The sequence below is a fragment of the Vanacampus margaritifer genome, chromosome 4, assembly GCF_051991255.1.
Source record: "Vanacampus margaritifer isolate UIUO_Vmar chromosome 4, RoL_Vmar_1.0, whole genome shotgun sequence".
Classification (NCBI taxonomy): Eukaryota; Metazoa; Chordata; class Actinopteri; order Syngnathiformes; family Syngnathidae; genus Vanacampus; species Vanacampus margaritifer.
This window is the reverse complement of record NC_135435.1, coordinates 19,034,477-19,050,677: the sequence shown is the minus strand read 5'-3', so window position 1 is coordinate 19,050,677 and position 16,201 is coordinate 19,034,477. Positions and strand designations below refer to the sequence as shown.

Genomic DNA, 16,201 nt, shown 5'->3' with positions numbered 1-16,201 from the left:
CCCTAGAGGGCAGCGATGACTCTCTTTTGACAAGATCGGGTGGGCGTCAGTAGAGGCGGAGCTAGAGCGTCGAGCAGGAGATGAGAATGGAAGACAAAGGAAAAATGGCGGCCGGTCGCGAGGAGCTCACACCCGAGACGTTTTTTTCAAAGACCAAAAGCATCGCTGAAAAAGCACATTGTTGATGACATGATCATCATCGATGATGAAGATGAGGGTGGTGACTCCGTGGTTGGAAAGCATTGACGCGGCAGTAGAAGACGTTAGATGGAGCTAGATGGAGGAGGGAACGGGCAATGGCGAGCGTTTGCAAGCAGCTCTACACTTACAAGACGAAAGGCATCGACCAACGCTAAAATAGTGCATTGATGACGACGGTAATTATCCTCGATGATGATGAAGGTGAATCCGAGCTTGACGGCGAAATTGGAACCGCTGACGCGGCGGCTATTACGGTGTCGTAACGCGGAGCGCAACCGAGCACGCACAGGCGGACGTTCGATCGGACGACGGAGAGTGCCCCGAGTCCAATGCATATTCATCGGAGGAAGTGTGTACAGTCTGCTACTTGCTTTTTATTCCCCGGAAAAAAAGGCCGTCAAGAAAGTGTAACGTTTGCACGCAAAACGGACCAATGTGAAAGTGAAAGTAAACTGTGTGCGAGTCCTGGCGTCTCCTTGTACGCAGGAGAGCGTTACAAAAAGAAAAACTGTATTTGAAACATCCACATAATTGTAAATAGTACCACAGTTGCACACATTAGTAAATAGTTTGCGAAATTGTTTTGTCAAATTGTTACACTGTTGAATGGAAATAAACGCATTTTGCAATCAAAAAACACTTTTTCATTGTTGGTGAAAGCGTTTTACAGAAGTAAAGCACTATTTAGGTGTTTGTGGCATCATTCATGGACAAAAAGAAGTGTACAATTCACTAGAGTGCATGAAATAACATCGTTTCACAAAAAGCTCTTTTTCTCCGTTTTTTGTTTCAAAAGAGAGAATTTCGGTGAAAGTAACCATTTTCTATTGTTGATTACTGAAGAACGGAATAAGGTAGAAACAAACTTTTTTTTTCTGATGAAAGATGAGAGTCCAATCTTTCATTTGGTAGTATGTGTGTTTCCATAGTCCAAACACAACATTTTCTGTGGACCTTGAAAGATCACTCTAAATGCTTAAATCGGCTGGCAGTGGGGACAACCCGTTTCTGAAAACGTCTGGCAGTGAAAGAGTTAATTCTTTATTTCATATTCTAACCATGTTGAAATGTTTTATAGATGTGTAGAGCAGGTGAAATAATGTTGAACTCAATATAATTCGACCTTAACCTATCTGGCACCTTGTTTTGTCAATCTGTTTGTGAGATTTTGTTTTGGGAAAAAAGTACGAACTGGTACACTGAAGAATATGTTGTGTCTAAAAGATGAACACAGGTGCGAACTGTGTACTGAGATTCTGTTTTCTTCTTCTTGACTTCACTTTTGTAATATAATTAGCAATTTCAAGACTTACTATTATATTCAAAAAATTTATGTTGACGTGCCTTTTTTTTGGTAATGAAATTAACGTTTTTTTTTTTTTTTTATAAATAAATTATTAGTTCGCCACTAGATGGAACTAAATCTTACACACTGTCCATTTAAATTGTCTTGTTAGTAGCAATTACTTGTCATTATTATCAAATATAATCGTCATCAAATAATGAAATAGTTGAATTGTGAAGGACACCATTTATCCATCACAAGTCAGTTATTTTTGCTAGTGGAAGTGGCACTCTTAGTCCTTCAGAATAAGAGCATAATACAGGAAGTGCTGTGTTAACTGTATGGTTCACTTACCAATCGGTAATTGTTTTTTTTCTATATTCCTGACAGATCTCGTTTTCTTTTATCCAATGATTCATTTTAATTTGCCAAGAGAGAAATGAAATGACATTTTTTTTTCAATTTCTTCAGGGATGCTGATGCACATTCTTCTGGCCCCTTTCCTTCCTTGCAGTCTCCCAGCCTCCGACAGGAAAGTGCGAGAGAAACTTATTCTCATTCAGCTCAGCGCTTGCGGTGCAATCACAAGCGAATATGCAATTAACAGGGAAAGCCTTCAGTCAATAGCACGTCGTGTGTGCTCATATGCCTCACGCCACCCTCGGCTCTTTGCTTCAAACAATCCGCCCTCCTCTGCGCCGCCGCCACTCCTTTTACATTCACTTCCCCCCGCAGCATCCTCTTCTCCTTGATCGAGCACCTCCTCAATGCTCCTCCTCCACGTTAAAAGCTTTGTGTAAGAGATGCCTCCTGAAATTGTCAACAATTTCTCTTTTGGGCCCGTCTTCCCATCATCCCTCACCATCGACATTAACATACAAACTCACGCGCACTCCGCTATATCTTTCCTCGTTATTCCTCCAGGACTTGCGCTGACCGAGCACCTCTACCCTGTGAGCGGTTTACCATGCTTACCTTTCTGTAGCGTTCCAATTCACTAGCGTCGCCATTTTCCTTTCCTTTGTGAGTGCTTATTCTCCAAATCCAAGATCTGAGAACATCCCTTTCAGAAAACAGAAATCCTTTCATAACAAGTGCAGCCAGTTCGCACTTTGCGCCTCTCGAGGATCGACGCGACTGAAAGAGAGGCTTCAGTTTGCAGCTCAGGAAGGGGGAAAAAAAACTTGAAGTATTTATACCTCTCCAAAATGCTTTATTCTTCACCTTCCTCATTCTCACTCCAGCGTCTGCAACATCCTTTTTAAATCACAGCCTCATCTGGGACATTATTCTTGACATCTTCCAATGCACTCTCCTGTCCTTTTATACGGCTCCATTTTCCATTCACCTTATAACTTCTTTCATACGTGAAATTTCGGTTCTAGTCTAATTTTACTGAGGAGGGCCTGAGTATTATTGGACTATCAAAACAAATGTTTACAGACTGCGTTGCTGAATTGTTTTCTTCTCCATTGCATTTTGTCTAGGGTTGAAAATGAAGAGAACAAAATGTACTTTTTTTCTGTACCAAAAAGACGAATAACAATGAGGCAGGTATTGAGACGGAGCCAGACGATGATGTTGAGAGTGTTGAAGAGAAGCAAGTAATACATAATATTGCCTTAAAACAAATGGTAAAATAGCTTGGGCAAATTTGCAGTCCAGACGGAAGCAAAGCCGGCTTCGTTCCTTAAACAAATCTCGTACACACAAGAAGCATTTCAAGACTTGCGTGTGTCCAAAAAAAAAAAAAGACGCTGAGGATGTTTAACAGCTGTAATGTATACGGCAAGTCTGGAGTGGCGCTGTAGCGCAGCCACAGGGAGTTAACGAAAAGCGTAGAAAAAGAATCAGCGAAGAAGATGAACACTTTTTCCCCTCTAACTTTATTGCAATCTACAGAACAAACTTGGCTGTAGAAAAAGCAAACAATAGCCAAGAAATTTAGGACTGAAATTATTTTTAACCCAACTTTATACTGTATTTTAACTCATTCAACTGCCGTTGACGACTATAGACGTCAAAAATTCATGTGAACTATTTCTATTAGTTTAACATTTTTTTTCATTTTATTATTTTTTTTTATGAAAACCTAGATTTTTTAAATTGTGCATTTCTAACAGATATAGAATTATGATGCGATTAATTACGATTAAATGCCCCTTATTTTTTTTATTAGGCCCGTCAGGCGATTAATAAAAAAAAGAAGAAGTAATTAATCACAAGATTTCACTTGTTAACTAACGATTAATCACAAATTTTGTATCTGTTCTAAATTAACAATATTTTTTTCCCTAGGTTTACATACTCTTGTTAGCAAAAGTGGAAAAAAATTTAAACTTATAGAAATAGTTAATATGAATTTTTGACGTCTATAGCCGTCAATGGCAGTGAATGAGTTAATCACAAATTTTATATCTGTTCTAAATGTACAATATTTTTTTTCCTAGGTTTTCATGCTCTTGTTAACAAAAGTTGAAACAAATATTAAACTAATAGAAATAGTTACAATTAATTTTTGACGTCTCTAGCCGTCAATGGCAGTGAATGAGTTAATCATGGCAACTACAAATAAATCGTATAATTTAATTTCGTGAACATTTTTAACAGAATGTGCTAACAAAATTTGTATAGTTTACGTACTCTATTGTATTGATAATAATTTCAACAATTGTCATGTACAGTAAGTATTGTCTTAATTATACTCAAATCAAGTAATACGTTTTGGAATTAACACCTCCGTTCCCATTATGCAATACACACAAACTCCATGCTACATGCTAAACCTGAGCCATCAAATATTCAAACTCGGGATTGGTGAGTACTGATACGAGATATCTGGATTGGTGCAGATACCTGCTTTATTTTAAGGTATCGGTACAGTGGCCGATACCAGTTTTACGATCGGGAACTAGAAATTAGAAGAATGGAAAATTGCCATTAATTTAATGCAAATTATAGAACACATGCTATCGTTTTTGGGGTAAATGTTTTGTAGTAGTGGTATCTGTATTTAGTATCGGTCGGTATCAGTGAGTAGTCAAGATCTGAGCACTCATACTGGTATCGGTCTGGAAAAAAGTGGTATTGAACATCCCTAATTCAAAACTCGGGCACCAATAAAGCCAAATGGAAAGCAAACCTACAGGGCAAGAATAATTCAGCAGGGAGCAGCAGCTTCAAACCGGATAGTAATTCCTCCCCTCGGTTAATTAGGGACTTTATGTCGGATTTAAAATCAGCAGGTGTCTCCAAGGTTGATAAGTCACCACGGACTCATTTTATTGTTGGCTGCAAGAAAAGAAAGTTGAAGAACAGAACAGAGTCGTTTTAAGTTTTAATCAGGAAAGCCAGGGATTTTTTTTTATGATTTTTTTTTTTTTTACATGAATGCTTTCTGGAATCACAACGGACTTCCTCGTACTTCACCTCTTATTTGTTACATATTTTCATCTCTCCTTTTATGTTTTTTTTTCTTTCTTCTTTGCAAACTAGAAACAGTAAGGAGGATGTCTGATTAACTCATTCACTGCCATTGACGGCTATAGACGTCAAAAATGTATTTGAACTATTAGTTTAACTTTTTTTCCCCCACTTTTGTTTACAACAGTATGAAAATTAGTGTACATTTAGAACAGATATAAAAATTTGTGATTAATCGTGAGTTAACTATTGAAGTCATGCAATTAATTACAATAAAAAAAAAAATAATAAATCGCCTGACGCGATTTAAAAAATAAAAGAAAAATGTACTAAAAATTAGGGGTGCCAGGCGATTAAATTTTTTAATCAAAATTAATCGTATGACTTTATGAGTTAACTCACGATTAATCACAAATTTTATATCTGTTCTAAATATACCCCCAAAAAAATCTAGGCTTTCATACTCTTGTTAACAAAAATAGAAAAAAATAATAGAAATAGTTCAAATGACTTTTTGACGTCTATAGCCGTCAATGGCAGTGAATGAGTTAATTATAGCACATGTTGATGTGTATTGTTGGTTTTGTCATAGCTCGACTCCAATTTTCCTCGTGTTGTTGCTCTGGATTTCAGGCTGTGATACGACGTCAGGCGGGCATTAGCATTTTGTAACCTGTCAGGCTGGTGCTGGCAGACAAAAAAGTGAGAAACATAAAAGTGAGAAGCAAACAACAATAACTACGGGCAGTAAACACTTTCAAAATAAAAGAGGATTTACCTGGCTGACAACAGTATTTCAAGTTGATGGTTCTGCTCTTGCCTTCCCTTGTCATGAACATCATTTTTTCCACATCCCTGATCATCTTTGACACAAATTCAGTTTTTTTTATGTTCTCGACCCCTTCTGTCTGTGTTCTCTTGCCTCCCTTAAATCATCTCTGCCCTTCTTTCATTTTCATCCTGTCTGACTTTCAGCTCTCTAAGGAAAACAGGTGTGTTCTCTATTAGATCTCTCTCACACACACACACACACACACACACACAAAGAAAATACAGTTACAGACACTCCACAAAGAACATAATTCACCTCCAGACGGGTCTCGTACTTTTGTCAGAGGACGTCTTGGGTATAGTCCAGCCCGGCAAAGTAGTTCAACATTTTGCTCTTATGCGAATTAGACTTTAAAAGTTTTTTTCCCCAACACAAGTCAGGTTAAATAAATGCAGACTCTTTGAGACCGGTGCTCATTAAAATGTGCCGGTTTTCTTGACCTCTGACAACTCCAATTGAGTCAATTGAGCCGGCCTCACGAAGATCAAATGTTACCACGACTCACAGGGATGCAAGACAAATAAAGAGGAGTTTTTGTCATTTGATTAGCCGTCCCCACAACTGCAATGCCTGTAGCTAAGCTAAAGATGAAAATTGTGCAGAACTGTAAGAACATTTTTTTTTTATAAATCTGACAATGAAAATACAGAAAAAAGGGTTTCATTTTATATATATATATATATATATATATATATATATATATATATATATATATATATATATATATATATATATATATATATATATATATTAGGGGTGTTGGGAAAAAAATTGATTCTGCAATATATCTCGATATTACAGTGCGCAATTCTCTAATCGATTCGATATGCGGCCAAATCGATTTTTAAACATCAATTTTTTTATGGGAATATTCAACAAAACGTCTTACTTAAGGTTAGGATTCACACATTAAGCATGGAAGAATGTTCTATTAATGGAAAATTAAGCCATAATATTTGATTTCAGTGCTGTTCAAACCTGAATTTTCTGATAAATAAATACATTTTCATACAAATTTTACAGTGTACATGTACAAGTTTACTGATTAGTATTTTCTAAATTTAAGTTTTAAAAAAATCGCAATAATCAATTTTTAGATTTGTATCGGGATTAATCGGTATCGAATCGAATCGTGACCCATGAATCATGATACGAATCGAATTGCCAGCTACTAGGCAATTCACACCCCTAATATATATATATATATATATATATTTATATACAGTATTATCTTGTTAACTTAAAGTGCCTTTAACAGCAATATTGTTTTTTAAATCTCGATGAACGACCGCCCCTTATTTGGAAAGCTTCAACTAAGTGAATAGTAAGAACTATTAATACTTATATAAACATTATCATCTGCTACCCCAACTTTTATTTTATTTTATGGTGGGTAGACTGTGCGGTTCATTAGATGGCTACATAAATATTACAGAATTTTAAATAAGTGAACTCAATTTCCTTGGTCATGCTGTGAAGATTAACTACCTGGTAAACCATCACAATGATGCTATTCAGGGCTACTTTACATCATCTGACAAAAGTACGGGTATACCAATTATAATACGCAGAATGGAACGGTTAATTGATCTGTTAAAAGTTGGTTTAGTGCAAAACAATCCAAATAGTGCTGTAAATGATTATATTCCTAATAACTATGGTGGTGACATTTCATTTCTACTTACTACACATTACAAACGGCGCCAATACTTCTTTAATGTATTTTTTTTCTTACTTGCCCTAGTATGGTTGTCATTCTTGCAACAAATGATTCAGGTAAAGGCGCTGTACTTTTGGGAAGTCCTTTCGTGGGCTAAAATATTGTCGGCTGAAAAATGGAAATGCAAATAGGGGGAAAAAGAAAAAGGGCAAAGCTCATGGAAAAAATCTCACACAGTGGTATTAACGCCACCAATCTTTTTTCTCATTAAAAAGTCATACAGTTTAGCTCTGTGTACTTTCAGTCTTTGCATAATGAGGTCAAAGAGAAAACAAATACCTCTGCAGTGCTATGCAGCCTTTCCTTGCTGTAAAATGTTTTGGCTTTCAGTTCATGTTGACGCAAACAAATCACCGGAAACCATTTGTCCTCCTCTTTGCTGTAAGGTGACCATTTGTCTGCAAGGAAGCCAGGCAATGGCGGGAATGCGACACTTACTGTAACAACCTAATAAAACTAAATAAAACTTAGCCACTGTACAGCGGTGCCTCTAAGCTTTAATACAATCTGTGCCAAGGTGTTGAAACAATTTTCCCAGGTGTGAATGTGAATGTTTGTTTGTCTATATGAGCCGTGCGAGTGACTGCCGACCAGTCCCAGTCGTAACACGTTGCCTCGTGGTTGAAGCCACCTGGGATCAACTCCAGCTAACCTGCAATCCTAATCAGGACAAGCGCGATTTAACTGTCTCCAAAATGACTATACTACTAAATTACTAGGGAGATTTGACACCACTTTTTTCAGACCGATACCAGTACAGTAGACACTGATACCGATTCCAAGCACTGATACCACTAGTATGTTGCTACAGTTGATACATCAATTTCCCCCTTAAAACACAATGACAGATCATTTAAAAAAACACACAGAAAAAAAATATCCCAAAATACCATTTTCCTTAAAATTGCAAGAAATTAGTGCGTAAAAAAAAAGTTTTTTTTTTTTATATATATATATTATTATTATTATTATTACTATTATGTATATGTTTCTGATCGTAAAACAGCCACAAGAGAGCAGCTGATATGTGAATATCCTGATATAGACCGATATCAATACCTGGTATCGATACTATATTCTAATATTAGACGGACAATGTTGAAGTAACATAAACTGTCCTAAACACACGGATTAATTAATTTGTGACTGGATTTGCTTGGTAGGCAAGTCTCATCAGAAAAAGTAAAAAAAACAAAACAAACAGCTAATGCAGCCTACATTCCATTTTTAATTTTTAATATATATATATATATTGATTGAGGTTGTGTGTGATGTCATACTTTGACAGCACTTTGACTTTTGTGACTTTAAATCACATTACTGTATTTAATTTTTGGGAGGTTACAAAGTATAGAAAAAAATTGTAAAACTATGCTTTCACACAAGATTTTTTAGTACATTTTTTGTAGCATATATTTGTCATGTTATTAATTTTATATTCATTTCCACTTCTCCCTTGTAGTCCTTTTACCCTGCAATATCCTTCCTCACCAATGGATGGCAGCATTACTACACCGAGCAATCGACGCAGGCTCTTCAGTTGAGAAAGCATCTGTCTGTCGACTGTTCTATCGACCCGTCTGTCCATCTGAATCATCCCTCTCGACTCTCTTCATCTTTGCTTGTTTGCTCTAACGTGGACTCCCTCCCACGAGAATGTACAAATGTTTTCATAAACTATATACTAAGCCAGTATGATGCACAGTGGGTAACCAGCTTGATGCTTGCGTGACTCAGAGTAACACATTGTGAAATGAACCACACACACACACACACAATATGTAATAACAACACATAGGTGGTTAACTTTAAATAATAATAATAATAATAATAAAGAGAGCAATGATGATGAGAAGTCAAATCGGTAAAATTACCGAATGAACAATTCTGAGCTTTCTCGGAAAAAAAAAAAAAGAAAAAAAAAAAGAAAAAACATAGGTGGTTAACTACTCATAAGAGTAGGACGGGTGTTTCCAAGTGGAACAAATACAGTGTGGATTAACATGATGGCTTATTAGGAACAAATCTGTGATGAGGCAATCTTAATAAAATACAAGCCAAGCTGCTGCACTGCGTAGGCCCGAAGCTTGAAAAGTAAGACCTAAGGCTCCAGCAGGCTGCTCGAGAGGCCTGCAGCTATAACTGAGGATTAGTTCTGATTCTGCTTCGCATGTGTGTCATTAATCACATAAAAAGCAACAAATTGGGTTCGCTGTAACAGCTGTAGATATAGAGCTCAAGATGGAGGACTTCTAAAAATAGGCAATTTGAAACATCATTTCCACCTTTTGGAAATCATCTGCATCAACTGGCGGCAAATTGTTTCTCCTTTGACTGAGAATATTAGAACCCGCCTGCTGTGAAACACTGTAACCGACCACTTTGGGATGACACGCAATTTGCATCCGTCACTGCCGCAGCCGCCTATCGGCTCCGTGGGCTATTAAGTCTCCACGTCGTGTTTGCAGCATTGTAATCTCGTTAGTGTGATCCTCTGGCACATACCGCCGGGACTCATGGATCAATAACGGGCTCATGGCTCCAGTTGGGGTGCGAGTGCATTACACAGAGAACCCTCGCGGACATCTTTTGTGGCAACTGGAGGGTGACGATCATGCCGAGCATGGTGTAACCTCATATCAAATAATTCCATGTTGGAAATGAATTTGATTCCTTTACCATCTCGCTTCCATCGTCGCATTGACTTTTAGCCTAATTTCTCCCGGATTCATCGCGCTTCTACAATATTTTTACATTTATCCGTCTTTCTTTACCCAGCCCTAATACTGTGACGAATACGAGAGGATACAAATGTTGCCTTAATGCTCACTTTTGACACGTGTTAGCTAACTTAATGTAGCCTACCAACGCTAGTCAGAATGAAATGGAATCCCTCCACAGGGTGGTCAAGGATGGGCATAGCCGAGTTACTTAATACACAAGCTGGTTAACAGTTAGCCACTTAACAGCGCTCTGTTATCCTGACTTCCACCTCACTCAACAGGCCAGACCCTGACTTTTAAAGCCACATATATTCAAAGTCATAGAGAGGGGTCTGTATCGTTCAGATTTTAACGTTACTACTACTCTGAACCATCCTGCTTATTGATCCGGTACGATTCTTATTGGTACTTTTTTTTGTTTAGAAAAACACCATGACAAATATTAAAATTAACGATTCTTTTTAAAATGTAAAAAAAAATAATAATAAGTAACTTTTCTTTCAACTACAATAACATTAATGTAAAAATAAAGATATGAAAACAGTAATTTACAGGAAAAATAAAGCATTTGAACAAATCACAATTATACTAAGCAGTAAGAAGTCACAGGTGATTGTGAAAATGTTAGAAACGAAATTCGGTCCCAGGGCCAGCTTAGTACTAGTACTCGCTACCCGTCTCTCGTCACAGATACTACAGTGCAGAACGTGAGGACGGTGACCCTAAGTGGGTAAAAATAGTTCTGATTTCACTTAATTGGTCTGACAAGAGTTATTTATTTAATACAAGTAATGTGGACCACATGCATATTAACTCATTCACTGCCATTGACGGCTATAAAGGTCAAAAATTAATTTGAACTATTTCTATTATTTTACCCCCCCCCCCACACACACACACTTTTATTACCAAGAGTATGAAAACCTAGAAATTTTGTTTTATTGTACATTTAGAACAGATATACAATTTTTGATTAATCATGAGGTAATTGGTGAAGTCATGTGATTAATTACAATTAAAAATGTTAATTAAACGCATGACTTCACTAGTTAACTCACGATTAGTAACAAATTTTATATCTGTTCTAAATGTACAATAAAAAAATTCTAGGTTTTCATACGCTTGTAAACAAAGTAGAAAAAAATGTTAAACTAAAAGAAATAGTTAAAATGATTTTTTGACGTCTATAACCGTCAATTGCAGTAAATGAGTTTATACATGTTCGCTGGATTTTCTCGCAATAATTAAGGGACTCCTGTACTCTCTAATTTTGCTGTTACATTTAAACATACAATGATTTATATAAAAGTAGTAGTTTGCTAGATGATAAACTTTAGAAGTTTAGCACATTAAGTAAAAAAAAAAGTACATTTTCTTACTGTCAGTGTCGGTCCAAATGTGTCTGCGATATTGTAATATTGTGGCTCAGTCATCGTCTAATTTTGCTCCTGTCTTTCTTTCCGTTGCATCTTTATGATAACGTCCTCCTCCCTTGCTTGCTTCCTTCCTGAAGGCCTCTTTCCATCCGTCTTCCACTCTTCCTTCCCACGGGAAGCGTCTTTCCTTTTATCCCTCTTCCCTCTCTCTCCTGTCATGTTTTCCTTCTTTCCACACTTTCTCTTTGTTTACATCTTTCCCTCCTTTCTTCCCAACGTTGCTTCCAGCTATTCTACGGTGGAGACCCCATTAGCTTACCATTTCCCTTGTCACCCTGCACTTGGCACATCTGCTCTTTTTCCACCATTCATTCCATTTGGGCTATCAATACTTTTGTTTTGCTCCTTTAAACGTTCAGGAAATACAAGTAATTAACGACCAATTAAATTCACAGAATAATCAATTTTTCAGGGTTTTTTTTCTATAGTGGTTAACTTCTCTTATTCGGTTATTTGTAACATTTCCCATCATATCTAGAGATGGTGTCAACTATTTGGGCCTGAACCAAAATACTTTAATTTCCTTTTGTCATCTATGGGTAACTTTGTTTTGAAAGTAGAACAACTTGTAAGTCAGCCAGCTCTCGCTAAACTGATTGTGTTGGACACTCTTACTTGCATTCAGTACTTATTTATTATTATTTCCTACCTTTCAGGCGCTGGAAAAGGTAAGTTGCATTTTCTGTCCCATAAAAAGCTCTCTGGACCGCATTAGTGTACATCAGTGATTCTCAACCGCTGTGCCCACAGCAGATTAGCGTGCCGTGAGAAGTCGTGTGTGCCGCTGGGAAAAGTTCCAATTTCACTTAATTGGTCAGAAAAGTATTATTTATTTACTACAGCAAATGCATCCAGCATCGCATCTGTGCCAGTATTGTGATGCATTCACCTGTTGCATTCATACAACAGCATAATTGTTTTGCCTTCAACGTACACAGTGTGAGAAAATGCAGATGATACCGTCATTATTTTGTTATACTTTTTGATTATTTTTGTTTGGTGGTATACGGTGAGATTTTTTGAAAATGTAAAATATTCTTGGCAAAGAGATTTTTAATCTCAATGATTTTTTTTTACCTGGTTAAATAAAGGAATGCCTTGAAATATGAATTTATTCCAAAATGTGAATGCATCCCTAACTCAAAACACTCGTATCTCAAATCATCTCTCCCATTGAAATGAATAGAATAGCCAATCATCAATTTCAGCCTCTCCCCAAAAAACGTATTTTAAATGTATATTTATAATGTAAAATAGCCCTATAGTAACATAATTAACTCATTCACTCCCAGCCATTTTCACTGAAACAACCCCATTCGCTCCCAGCTGTTTGACTTTATTTTGACTGATTTTGCAAGGCCCACAGAATATTGTGTTCTATTGTTATAAAAACATTGAACCTACCAAAAGAAAGATTAGTCTCTTCTTTCATCAGGAAAAAAAGTATGCTTCTATCTCTTTCCGTTTTGCAGCAATCAGCATTAGAATATAGCTAAGTTTAATAATTATTCACAAATCTGTTTAAAACCGTGGGAAAAAAAGCTTTTTGCAACATGGCCCTGGTTGATCTTGTATACTTTGCTGCCGCCTGCTGGCCGTATTTATAATAACTATCTTTGCTTCAAGCATTCTCTTCAGTTCAGAGGCTGCTTCAAAGCCTTTTGTATGCTCTAGCATAAAAAAAAAAACACGTTAAAATAGAACGTATTTATACATTTTGGGGGGCAAATGAGTTAAATAGAATACAAAGGACTAAAGACTTCATGCATCATGAGTAATTCATCGCAGCTCTTTCTGGTGTGTGCCAGCCATGGTCAACATAATGTTGACACAAACAAAGAAGACGAGTTTCACCACTATTGTGAGCGACACAGTAAACTGCAGTAATTTTATTTAAGAAGGTATGCCTGTTAGTATTACAGTAAATCATGTGTCTAAGCATGTGTTGCTGTACTGTTTGTGTATACAACACATGGATGCTAACATTTCTATAGTGTTTCGTAAAGTGTGCTAGCATTGAGCTAAGCCGACTAGAAGGTCGAGTTATGTGCAATTCACTTTGTTTCATGTTTTGTTTGACAGTAAACTGGTAGTGGCATTAAGCAGTTTGAAGTTTCTCTTTGGTAGAATTAAGTTGTGAAGTGAGTTAACTGCGACTATACAGCGCTCGTAACTCAAACGTTTGCTCATAAGTCAGAGCAAAATACTGGAGGGAAGAAGTTTCCATTGAGAAAAAGCAGCGAATGAAGGGTACCAAATTAACGAATCTGCACTATATCACTTTGTCATCCTGATGTGACTGCAGTATTCTGATATGTAAAGAGACATTTTAGCCCCCCCCCCAAAAAAAACAAAAACAAAACACTATTGTTTTCCTTTCTGAAAACGGAGGACATGTGTGTTAATTATTGTGTTGGCCTGCATGACTCTAACGGAACCAAAACAATGGCTAACCATCGTGCTTGCTACTGTGAGATGATGAGTTTTTCTTCAAAGTGTATATTTACAGCACGGCTATCGCATCCAGCATTAACATACATAAATATCTATCATTCTCGGTTATTTTGACTTTTTTACATAATATGATTTTCAGTGGGCTTTTCCTGTCAGAGTAAAAAAGCATTTTTAAAAAATTATGTAATTGCGATACCTCAGTGAAATTTTGATTTAATATGTATCATTTTTTAACTCTTTTACTGCCAAAAACGTTAAATGACGTTTAGTAAAAACCTACGGAGGGCCGCCAAGGACGTTCTCCAATTTTTATTTTTTTTTGGGGGGGGGGAAACGGGTGGAGGAAAGCCTTGGCCAGCTGTGGTGAAAGTTTCAAGCAGATCTAGTTAGCCTAATGACTATTTTTGGCCCCTAGATGGCAGCGATGACTCTCTTTTGAGAAGATTGGGTAGGCGTCAGTAGAAGACGTGAGGCAGAGCTAGATGGCTGAGGAAGCGAACAATGGCGACCGGTTGCAAGCAGCTCATCGACCAATGCTAAAGAGCACAGTGATGACGACGATGATGATGATGGTGGCTCCGAGGTTGACGCCGAAGTTGGAAGCGTTGACGCCGAAGTTGGAAGCGTTGACGCCGAAGTTGGAAGCGTTGACGCGGCGGCTATGGCCACGTCATAAAGCCTCACCGGCTAGCGATGCTAACACCGGAAAACGCGGAGCACAACCGAGCACGCTCAGGCGGACGTTCAATCGGACGACGAAGAGTACCCCGAGTCCAATGCATATTCATCGGAGGAGTGGGTACAGTCTGCTACTTGCTATTCCCCGGAAAAAAAGGCCGTCAAGAAAGTGTAACGTCTGCACGCGAAAGGGGCAATCGCAGTGAAACGAATCTGTTGTGCAAATCCTGCTCCGTCTCCTTGCACGCAGGGGAGTGTTACAAAAAGAAAAACTGTATTTGAAACATCCACATAATTGTAAATAGTACCACAGTTGCACACATTTGTAAATAGTTTGCGAAATTGTTTTGTCAAATTGTTACACTGTTGAATGGAAATAAACGTATTTTGCAATCTAAAAACACTTTTTCATTGTTGGTGGTAGAGTTTTACAGAAGTACTACACTATTTAGGTGTTTGTGGCATCATTCATGGACAAAAAGAAGTGTACAATTCACTAGAGTGCATGAAATAACATTGTTTCACAAAAAGCTTGTTTTCTCCGTTTTTTTGTTTCAAAACAGAGCATTTCGCTGAAACTAACCATTTTCTATTGTTGATTACTGAAAAACGGAATAAGGTAGAAACAAACTTTTTTTTTCTGATGAAAGATGAGAGTCCAATCTTTCATTTGGTATGTGTGTTTCCATAGTCCAAATACAAAATTTTCTGTGGACCTTGAAAGATCAGTCAAAATGCTTAAATCGGCTGGCACTGGCGGCATCCCTTTTCTGAAAACGTCTGGCAGTCAAAGAGTTAAGGTCATCGTCACATGTTTTTTTTATTTTTTTAATTTTTTTTACAAGGACAAGAAATTTATTAATCTGTTTTATGCTCATTTGTCTACTTACATAGAGTAGTACTAGACTTCCAGTTTTATTTTTTAGCGTTTCACTATGACAATTTGACCAAATTCTACCAGAAAAGTGTGGCATAAACACAGGTCAGTAAGTTATAAGTCAGTCTAAAACAATAACAACAATAATGCAGACGCATTTGTGGCTTTAGCTAAACAACACTCATTTGTGGGGTGTTTTTATGAAATACTTTTCATTAAAATATTTTGTGCTGGAAATTACCATTATGTTTTAAATATGACCCAACAAGTCATACAGTCAATGCTATTGCGCTATGCCTGGACTCACCTCTTCTACTCTGCTGCCAGGGAAGTGTACTGTCCTTTACACGAGTCAAACAGATCCATCCATCCATCCACCTATTTTCAATGCGGCTTATCGTCATTGGGGTAAGGCGAGCTGGAGCCCATCCCAGCTAAATTAACGTTGTGAGTGATGGAGTTCAAGGTGAGGAAAGACAAGCACTCGCCAGTCACTGGACTGGCATGCATATTACAGCATTTTCTGTTTGTCTTGCAGTTCCTAGGGAGGGCGGTTTCTTTATGTTGCTTTT

At 37.3% G+C, this 16,201-nt stretch overlaps 2 long non-coding RNA genes across 5 annotated transcripts in view; one reads left to right on the top strand and one right to left on the bottom strand.

The window, feature by feature from the left end:
• The window catches only part of LOC144050742 (uncharacterized), a 21,682-nt gene extending 12,627 nt beyond the window's left edge, over positions 1-9,055 (top strand). The window contains exon 3 of the long non-coding RNA XR_013293917.1: positions 8,924-9,055. This is a non-coding gene — a long non-coding RNA (uncharacterized LOC144050742). The remainder of the gene's footprint in view (positions 1-8,923) is intronic.
• Positions 5,359-16,201, bottom strand: LOC144050741 (uncharacterized). 4 transcript variants are annotated; one of them, XR_013293915.1, is made up of 4 exons: positions 15,937-16,201; positions 7,741-7,859; positions 5,688-5,888; positions 5,359-5,596 (listed from the first exon to the last, which is right to left on the bottom strand). It is a non-coding gene; the product is annotated as an uncharacterized LOC144050741 (long non-coding RNA). The 4 variants fall into 4 exon arrangements; XR_013293914.1 differs by lacking the exon at positions 7,741-7,859; XR_013293913.1 differs by lacking the exons at positions 5,359-5,596; positions 5,688-5,888 and adding an exon at positions 7,488-7,569.